The following is an 11306-nucleotide window of genomic DNA, read 5'->3' as shown; positions in this document are numbered from 1 at the left end:
AACTATTACTTTATACATTCCTTTCATTGACATTTTTATTTCCCATATAGCTGCCAAAATACCTTCCTCCCTTCTCTCCTCCCCTACTGTATGGCCATTTTTTTCTTTTGTTCTTCCACTATGTGTCTGTTACCAGATATTTAAAAACTCTTGTTCTATTCTCTCCTCATTCAGCTACACATCAACCTTTTGTCCTCCAGCCTTGGATACCAATGTAACCTTACTCATGGAGTCGTAAACTTTCAATTTGCTTCTCTAGCATACCTTAATCACTCACCATTTTCTGTACACACAAGTCTTAATCATCCATTCATGACCATTTACCTCCAGTTTTACTCCCCTACTCATTTCCTGCAATCACTTCTTTCATGACTTCATCCATATATTATACCTTGATGACCTAATTCATCTCTTCCTCAAACCAACATTTACCTTAGAGGGGGTTTAGACGGTCTAACGGTTCATTGAACGCGGTTCGACAGACACGTGTTTAAAGTGATGTGTGAACGGGGTATGTGGGGTTTAACCAATGTGTTCGACAACCAAATACCCTGTCCACACGTTCACACATCACTTTAAACACGTGTTTGACGAACTGCATTCGACGAACCGTTAGATCGTGTAAACCCCCTCTTAGACATGTCACTTTCCTCACACCAGCTTCATACTAATAAAAGCATTTCACTGCTTCTAAATTATTTCCTCCCTCACCACACATTTTCATACATTCTCATACTAAGGAGGAGGAATGAGAGCTGTTGAGTGGGATAGTTGATTATTTGGGTGGTTTGGACACATGGAGGGAGGGAGTGAGGAGGGATTGGCAAGGGAGGTGTGAAGGGCAGAGGTGGAGGAAGTGAACTTGAGGGGGTGACCAAGGATGAGATGGATGGATGGGGTGAGGGAGGGCCTTGAGCAGGAGAATGTCTATTGAACAGGGAAGGGAGAGGGCGGAGTGATGGGATTAAGTGAAGGATGATTGTGTGTGGATGATATTTTGATGCATCCTGAAGTGATTTCTCCCTGTCTTCTCCATTTTCCTCATGAGGGGATTGTGAGGGGGTTAGTCCCATAAGTGAAGCAACCTTGCTATGTATGTGCTGTGTCTTGCTGCATTGCTTCTGACACAGGCAGTGGGGTTGGGAGAGACAAGGATGATAACAAGATAGTGGGTGTGTGCCTTTGACTTGGCTACCTCCCTTATAAGGGGGAAAAAGCCCATGGTATATAGATAGACAGATAGGTATTATAATTCTGCCATACACCATACAGAGGCTACTTATCAGAACACCATTTATCACTCATTGCCCTTTTTAAGAATTTTGCTATTTGAATTTTCATCCTCTTATCCTTTGGTGATATGATTCACTTTCATTATGACCCTGGTGATATGATCAGCCTTTATTCTCATCCTTAGTGATTTAGGCATCATCCCTATATTCATAAATATATTGTCAATTTTCTCATATCCTTCCTCATGTCATCTTCATGCATTGTGTTGTCCTCCCCTAGTGTATTATCATCAGGATCATCAAATCCTATCGTTGTTTGCCCTCTCTCATGCATCTTTGTTGATGTTAACAGTCATTGATGTATGTGTTTACTTAATGTAGTGTTTTTAGATTGTTTTTATACATTTACAGGTGTTGGTGAACTTAGTCAACTGTACAACTTTATTGGAATGAGCCATATTGATATCAGCCTCTATATGTATGCATTTGATGAAATTATCCATGTAAAAAAGTACATGAGAATGATAGGCATGTATTGATGTGCAAGTGCCCCCAAACATCACACACACACACAGCCCACAAAAATAACATAAAAACAACTCTAACAATACTCTTTTGAAATGTCTACAACAACCTTTACCCAGTACCCCCACAATACTTCTGTGCAAAAACATACACACTTGATCATGAGACCACTCCTAAATAGATGCCAAGTTCTGTATTATGTTAAACTCCCTCAGAAATCAATCCAATAGGGATATCTCTCCCTGGACAAGCAATAATTTCTATGGCGCACATATAATTAGGTCATCACCCCACACTGAAACAATACCAGCACAGAATCAGAAGACATAAATTATCTTTTACAGCACTGTCCTACTTTCACTTTCTGTAGAGCAACACAAAATCTCATCATTGAGTGACAAGAGCTGTGGCCAGATTACTTTGGGCTGTAAGTCTGTGTAAGAGAAATCTGGGGAAATGGATTGAGTTTTTCCTCTCATTCTTTCCATCTACTCATCCATTATTATCAAAGTCAGGTGGCCCAACTGAGGGCTCCTTCCCACAAAAGACAAGAACAGCTCTGGTACAACTGCACTGAACCCATCACCCTACATTTAAGCCATACCATTGCACAATAGAACTGGCCACATAGGGTACACAGAGCACCTCATCGTACACTGCCCTACTATCATCTCCCCAAACAATATCACAGTATCTCTTCCTTGAGTGATATATGGTTCTGGTCCAGTTACATGTGAGCCATGGGTGTGCTACAAGAGAGACCAGGGACAATGGCTTGATTGAGGATTGAGATGGAAAGGCATCTGAAAGGGAAATCCTCAGCCATTTCACTCTCATCACAAATGTCAATTTCTTTCCCACTTCAACCAGGTGAAGATTGCACCTCATCACTTTTCTCAGCGATACTGCCAGTTCATTGAACTAATGTAATTTTTTCTTCCACCTACATTTTCTGGCTAGATTTTTCATCCATAATGCTTTCATAAGATTCTCTCAAGGAGTGAAGAAGGTTGAATGCAGCTTTATGATATTGATTTATTTGTTTCCATTGATTGGTGGAATTGTATGGATGTTGTTCTCCAGATGATTTTGTAAATGCTAACGAAATACTTTATTTTCGTGCCATTGTCATTTTAACTCAGTCATTCAATATAGTTCAACCATTTATGAAGGATGGTGGTCTTCATGTGAAGAGAAGCTGGTATGATATTGAAAAAAAAATTGTAAAATGTTTGCTGTGTATCTCCATAAATCAGGAGTTAGTTTGAAGACTTTGTGTATGGATGTAATTCTTAGCCTTCAGGGCAGATCTCAAAGAGGGGGTGTTGAGTTTCTTTTTGTTTGACCAAATTGTAGGCTGCTAAAATTAGGTAAATATGAAACAGTATTGTTCTGTAATATTTCAAGAAACTATTTCACATGCTATCCAGTATTCATAGGACTGCGGCTACCATAAGGTCAATAAACTCGCCTTGAGTCAATTGGCCACTATCACCCTGAAGATAGTCAAGATAGTCACCTTCACACGCACATCAGTTCCAGCAATTCTGTCATTTCTTAAATGTATTCCAGAAGTCATGTTTGCCAAGGGTGTCTAGCAGTACCTGTATTTCTGCTTGGATTGTCTCAGCTGTTTCAAACAGCCTGCTTTTCAGCTTCATCTTCAGTTGTGTGGACAAAAATCACAGGGGGCTAAGTCCAGTGAGAAGGATGGGTTGGGGACAAGAGTGATGTTGATTTTGGTCTAAGAGTCCATTATAAAGACAATTGGGAGATGTTTGCTTTGTTGCCAAAATTCATTTTCACACATCTACATCAAAACTTTACAGTAAAAGGTGGAATTGACTAATTAACCTGCGGGAACAAATAGTTTGTACACAATTCTCTTAATGTTGAAAGAAATAAGCATGCTACTGAATTTGCTCTTCACCTGCCTTGCTTTATTTGGTCAGTGGTGAGTGTGGACTTATCCATTCGGGAGGATTGTTGTATGGTCTCAGGGACATAGCCAAAAATCAGCTCTCATCACCTGTGGTAACCCCGTACAAGAATGTTGCATCCTTGGAAATGGTCTGTAGAAGCTCCTGGAAGACGTCAATCCATAGCCTCTTCTGATCAGCTGTCGGGACCCTTTGCACAAATTTGATAGCAATGTGATACCTGCCCAATACAAGTCAGAATCTGTTAGCATGCCCCATAACCATTTTCTACCACTTCAACAATATCATGAATGGTGTTGTGGAACTGATGGTTCATTAATGGGCTAAACTGGTGGCTGTGGATGGTTTCTTGTGGGCCATTTGTCTCCTGCAAGAGAGAACTGTGACCACAGATTGATGGGTCAATTGATATCAAAGGCTCCACCCCCCTTTTTAGGGTGGTGTAATAGTGTTATGTTAGGAGTAATAAACATTTCTGTCCTTGAGAACCACATCACAATAGAGGTGGAGTCAGGGAGGTGGTAAAGAGGGGTAACAGAATGGAGGAATAGTGAATGTTAAAACCAATCAGTATTCTTATTTTGAGTGATTGGTCTTTAACCATAAAAGAATATTGCATGATTCTGGTATGTGGGAATATCACAAAAATCCCAAAAAATTTTATTTCTTATGATTTATGTTGTCAATACCCCATGTGGGGTAGATGAGTCAAAGTACATATCAACATAAACAAAAACACCCATTTAACTACCCATCCATCACTGGGGAATTAGACTATGATTACTATGGGCATTTTCAGGTGTGGTACCTTTGAAGAAATTGAAACAAATAAGCTGCAGGTTCATAATGAATGCCATTTGATATCAGATATTAATCTCATTCTTAGTTATAGATTATATCCCAGTTAAAACATCTCCCAAGCATAAAAGTACTTCCTTTAGTTTCATTATTTGAAACTTCATTTTGTTTTGTTTGTACTTTTCTTTTGTTACTAAAACCTTACCCATAATAGAGGATAGCTGGAATAGGCTGCATAGTTTATTTTTTTATTCCATATGTATATTATTATTGGAAAAAACTAATTATCTTATAATTTGTTACAGCAATATGTAGCATTTCAAGATATATATTCAGAAATGTTAATCAAAGGTTTTCTTAGCCTGAAATAGCATCTCAACCTGTAAAAGGACATGAAATTTTGTCTTTTGACCCAGCCTCTAGGTAATCCCACTGTAATTACATAATCCATAGTGGTATGTACCATGTCTGTCTGGGCTGTGGTGCAGGACAGTCTGCCAGATATGTTGAATCTTTTATTTGCATATCTTTTCTTCTATACAAACACAAACACCTTATTGCACTTTCACTTTGCTTTATTGTGACTGTCTATCTATATACCAAGGGCCTTTTCTTCTCCCATATAAGGGACATAGGCAGCCAAATCATGCACTCACACCCCTCCTATTCCACCACCATCTATCCATTTGTCCCTCTCATCTTAGCTCCTTGTAGATGAAGGATTATCCCTGTCTCTTTCCCACTACCCAGGTCAGAAGCAATGCAGCAAGACACAGCAGCTTTATTATTCCATGCATATCAAGTCCACTTATACCCCTCTTTATGCTTAAAGAAGGTATTTATGATCACCATTCAGTTTCTATTACAGAAATCTAAAAGCAAAAATCCTATATTTTTCTTTCTCCAGTTCCAAAGTTACCCAAAATACTTTCGTAAGATCTTCTGTCTGTTCTGATGTGAGCATTTAGATTACTCATAATAAATGTAATGCCCAGTCAATTTACTGTATCAAGTAACTTGTAGCTGTTTATAAAACTCGTTTTTCATTATGTGGTCATCCAGATATTGAATTTTTAACCTTATACTTATAATTCCTTCATTTATGTACTTCATTCTATTCTGTCTACTAAATCTGCTTTAATGATCAGAGCTACATTGTGTCTTATGTCTTCATTTCTACCTTTGAACACCATTTTGTAATTAGTATCATTTTGTCATCTCCCTTCATTCTGTTTTCAGACAATCCAAGAATATCTACGTAATGCCTTTTCATCATCATCATTACTTCCTCAACCTTGTTTTTCAGTCCTGGCATTTAAAGTTCCTAATTGTATGCCATAACTGAGCCTAGTTGTTTTCTTTTGGACCATGATACCCATCCCTAATAAAGAGAACTTCTTTGTCAATTTTGTCTATATTAATCAGTTGTAAGGATGAAAAAATGTCAAGCAACATTTTCAGTTTGTGTTTCTTATAAGTCTTTCATGTGAGTCTTCAGGATTGTTGTAAATGTTCATTATCCATAAATCTTTCATTAGTAAAATGTACAGATACTCATTTTCTCCATTGATCTGCCACCACCTCCATCTTTGAAGAAATCTTTGTCAGGGTTGTCGTAGTGTATGCTTTTCTCTAGAAAAATGAAAACAAACAGGGTTTTCACAGCATAAGTGATGGGATTTAGAAATGTGGACTTAAATGGAATTGATTTGAGAGTAGAATAATGAAGGGCTGTGTAAGATGAGTAACTGCAAAGCAATGTATAGGTGCCATAGGAAATTTAGAGGTTCTTATTATAATTTTTACTGAAGATTACATGGACATATGTTTTTCTATTCAGCATTAAAATGTCCTGATATTCAACCATATTTACACAAATGTGGTACTATTAAATATTCACCTCCTCTAGAAGTCTTCCTCCATACATACCTTTAACATTTCCACTGTGTTTTTTCTTTATATGCCAGTAAACCCTTGCTATACTGAACCTTGTTACACCAAATTTCAGCAGTATCAACCATAATGAGACCAACTAATCATTCATCTAATATGACAAACATGGTTGGTATATGCATGTAATGTTTGGTGTGGATGACGAACTCATGGAAAATTTGAATATGTATGTACGTACAATACGTACTTTTGGTTGTAACGGCCAAGCCTTTTCCCCCCGATTAATTTGGTATATCAAAAATTTACTGTACATAAGGTCCTTAGCATTCACTCTGTTTCCATCTCTCCCTCAAAACATTGTGGACATAATTGACAGAGAAGTTCTCTTGATTTGGGATGTCATGGGAACAAGTTGGAAAAGACCACATGTCTGAATGATGTGAAATATATACATTTTCCAAACAGGTGAATAAACTCCCGGAAAGTCCTAGATGATGCTGGAACCATAGAGGAATTTAAATTGAGATATAATAATTGAAGAATTAGCTCTTTCCTTGTATACTACAGTTACCAATAGGTAATAGGCTGGATAGAGTGAGAAATGAGGAGGTGAGGAGGAGAATGGGGGTGGAAAGGGAGCTGGGAGATAGGGTTGATGAAAGAGTATTGGGATGGTTTGGACACATGGAAAGAATGAGTCGAGAAAGATTAGTAAAAGGTGTGGAAGGGAGAAGTAGAAGGAGTGAACATGAGGGGGCAACCAAGGATGAGATGGATGGATAGGATAAAAGGGGCATTGGGAAAGAGGAGAATGTCTGTTGAGGAAGAATGGGAGAAGATAGGGGTGAATGGTTGTGTATGGATGATGCTGTGATGCATGAAAGAGAGTGGGTGAGGGATGAGGGAGTATGTGTGAAAAATAATTTGACGCAGCTTGAAGGGATTTCTCCCTGTCTTCTCCATTTCTGCATGAGGGGACAGAGAGGGAAGTCACTGATTTAATGAAGCGGCCTTGCTATGGATGTGCTGTGTCTTGCGACACTACTTCTGACCCAGGGCAGTGGGCAAAATGCAGGGATAACCTGTCATCCAGGAGAAGCCAAGATAAGAGGGAGGGAGGGGAGTGGAGTATATGGGAATGGAATGGGTGGGAGTGGATTTTATACCTTTGTATTTTGGCTACCTACCTAGTAAGGGGGAAAAACCCTTTGGTATATATGTATGTACCAATAGGTAAATGCACCTTGTCAGAATGCTGACATCACTGTCTGCAGCCTTTGTCCAATTACCCAGTGTTATTATATAATCTTCAAACAATGAATTGTTGGGCTTCCATTTATGTCTTTTACCATTCTTCCTCCCCTACACACAGACACCTTTAATCCTATGCTTCCATCCAAACATCCTTGTATTTATCACCTGTGTAATCCCTCCATACATGTAGTAATTTATCAAGGAGATATCACACACTTCTCTCTCAGCCTGGCTTCCACAAGGTAGCACACTTTATAGCTTTTGTTTTATTGTGCACTTCATTATTGGACAGTATACTGTATTCTACATGTCTACACTTCTTATCCGATATGGGCTTATCAACTGCATTCATGAATGTATCCCTCTTAAACATCTACACTTTCCTCATTCATCAAACCTATTCCTCTTACTTTCATACCTTTTATGTCTTCCATACCTCTTGTGCTCTGCATGTACCTGTGAACCACTTATTGTGTATTCCAGTTACTTAGCCCTGTTTCTTGGGGGAGGCCTCTACTCTATTACTTCCAAGCCACTATTTTAGTTTGTCATAGTAAGCTTGGGTAGGACCAGATAAGACCTCAAACATCCATCTAAAACAGTGCTGGCACATTTTGGTTGATGTTGGCACAGTCATTTAGTTCCTGTGAACTCATTTTGAGTTTGGTCAAAATACTCATCATATCCCATATCTCAGACTCTAAAGAGGATCCGACTGCTCTATGGTTAGAAGTGTAACTATGATGCCATGCAGCCAGTTCAGGCTATTTTACTTTTTGTCTCCTCTCCTTAACTGTTTAACTGAAAGAGCCAATTATGTGGATGCTAGATGAAAAAGGTTGCTGTTATGAGGGATAGATTATTTCTAATTTTTTCTTATTAGTAAAACTGCTAATCCTCATAGCAAATGTGATTAGTCAGTCATAAAACATATAAATATTTGATCCATGTGTATCATAACAAAGAAGAAAATAGATTATTGTTTTTATTATATATGTTTTGAAGTATACAGTAGTTTTATTATGATTCTGCATCAGAATTTATTTCATACAAAAGGTCTTTGATTTTGATAAGACCAGAGTTAGGTATCCAGTTTTCAGTTTATTTATTTTGGAATATATAGATTTTTACCAGATCATATTTTACATTGTCCTACATACAACCACCACACAGAAGACACAAAACACTTTATACTTCACTGCTGACAGCACATCTTTTCAGTGTAAGATTTAACAGTTAAACCTATGGCTCTGGACAATTTCCTTGCGGCTGTCAGTCTCCAAGAATTAAGACAGTAGATTGCTTAATTTTGCTTTGTTTACTTTTTACAGTACAATAAAGGCTTTATGTGATTTTCCCTTAAATACAATCTCTGAAGCACAGTTAATTCTAGTAAAACTTTATAAGTAATTTTCATATCTTTCTTTCCATATGTAGAACAGATGTCTTGTATTAAGTTTATATTCAGATAGTAGGAATGGTGCGACCTATGACAGGTGCCTACGAGTAGTAGTTCTTGCAAAATGGACAGTGGAGCTGCCCATTTTAAAAACCTGTCAACCCCACACTTCCAAAAGGAGGTGCAGCTTTGAGGGGCTGACACTCAGTCCCTGGACTAGACTCAAGACCTCTGTCAACATTAAACTACATTTCTTGCATCGTTTCACACATATAGAACTAACAACTAGTGACAGCTCCCATCCCTCTACTACTTTCAGCTGGTGATATAGAAATTGTCCCACACCAATACAACAGTCCAAAGTTTCTTCTTAGAAATCTGTGAGAGGGTTCAAGGACCAGTGCCAGCTACTACGAGGTTGCAAAATTTCCATTTAGTGAAACTTGAGGCAACAATCATTATTATTATTGTTGTTGTTCTTATTATTATTACTATGATTATTATTGTGAAGAATGGGATGATGCACTTTTGAAATGGATTGGAGGAAAGTATTGGTGGTTTAGAATCTCATAAGTGGTGTAATTTCTTGATCAGGTGAGTCTATGCTTCTTTATTAACGAATATTTTAATGTGTGGCTGGGAAAAAAGGGACATTTTTGTCTATATTTTGTTCACCAAAAAAAGATAAAATATTACATTCTTTGTGTTTTGTTTTCTCTTTTTTTTTCTCTCTCTCTTTTCCTTTCTTTCTCCCAGAGGTACAATTTTGGATATATAGGTGCCATATTAGATTTCCTGTAGAATATTAAAAAGGGGGAGTTGCCCTCTTATTCACAACTTTCATATATGGTGGGGTTGCCATATACTATCAGACCTCACCCAATGTGACTTTACCGTGCATGAAATTCACGTTTACACGAATAGGTAAACTATCCTGGCATTTGCTGAACATGACCATGATTCATGATAGCACAATTTGAGTAGCCTGTAGGGTCATGTTGTGTGCCAATGTCTGGAGAGGATTTGGGAACCTAACCTATTTTTTACCATAAGACCTGTTATTTGCCCAACATGAATTTTGTCCTGCATGACAGGCTAAAGAACCTAATACTCGTGTTGGATGAGGTCTGACTGTACAAACAAATTGAATGACAGTGTTTCTCTGAAGAAAAGTGAATTTGCACAATGAGCTGAAAATTGAACAGCAAACCATGAACAAACTGTATTTGCTATGTAATTTTTATATATATTCCATTTTTATATGTTTTTTTTAAGTTTGGTTGAGGCTTAGAAGGTATTCACATTATAACTCTTAATGAATGAGACTAGAACAATTTATATACAGAGATCCCACTTTTCTGTAACTTTTGTAAAAAAAAAAAAAAAAACATGATACTGTATTATGTACTAGTTAACTTGATCATTAGTCCATAGTAAAACACATTATGATTTAAACATAGGACAATTTTTTAGTGAAATATGATTAACTAAACTCAATACAGATATGTAATATATACCAGTTACTTCAGGCATTCTTAATTAAAGTTCTTATTCCATGTACATAGTACTATGGGACATGGAATTACTTTTATATATAAATTGTACAACTTTCAGATGGGCTAGAACCCATAGACTTCACCATTTCTGGAAAGATGCTTAGCTTTCCCATTCAGCACATAGCTAACCCAGGAAAAGGTTGATTTCAATGTTATAAGGTTAGCACAAGTGCTGAAAAAAGGGGTACTAAAATGTGTGATAGGAAGAAAAAGATGTCAGAAAAACTACTGCACTAATGAAAGCATTTATAGAGGCTTAAATATGATTTTAGATAAATACCGCTTGTGATCAAGAGTCAGCAACAAATTTTGTATAAGTTTCTTTTGCTGTGTGCACTGGTGGTTTAATTGGAAGTGTACTGGTCTTGTATTTGCTTAGTTATGGTTTGAATCCCATGCTCCTCTCCAGTTCCCAGCAGTGACTGTTACCTGCCCAAGGCAAAGGTGATGGCTATGCACCTCCTGGCGTATACTCCTCACCTTCTTTTGCTGGAAGACACCATTTAGTGTTTACACAAACTTCAACACGTCAATGTTTCTTGTAAGTTATTCATATTTGTGACCATAATGCAGAGTTACATAGAGAAAAGGGATTGAAATTAAAAAAGATAGGTATTAAAGGAGAAATGACCAAGTTTGAGCCAATGAAACAACCCATCATGTACCAAATTGGCTGTTCATAGTAGGAGAGAAATGTCATACAACTTTT

The sequence above is a fragment of the Oratosquilla oratoria genome, chromosome 23, assembly GCF_046742065.1.
Source record: "Oratosquilla oratoria isolate Oo_2021 chromosome 23, ASM4674206v1, whole genome shotgun sequence".
NCBI classification, from domain to species: Eukaryota; Metazoa; Arthropoda; class Malacostraca; order Stomatopoda; family Squillidae; genus Oratosquilla; species Oratosquilla oratoria.
This window is presented reverse-complemented; position numbering follows the sequence as displayed.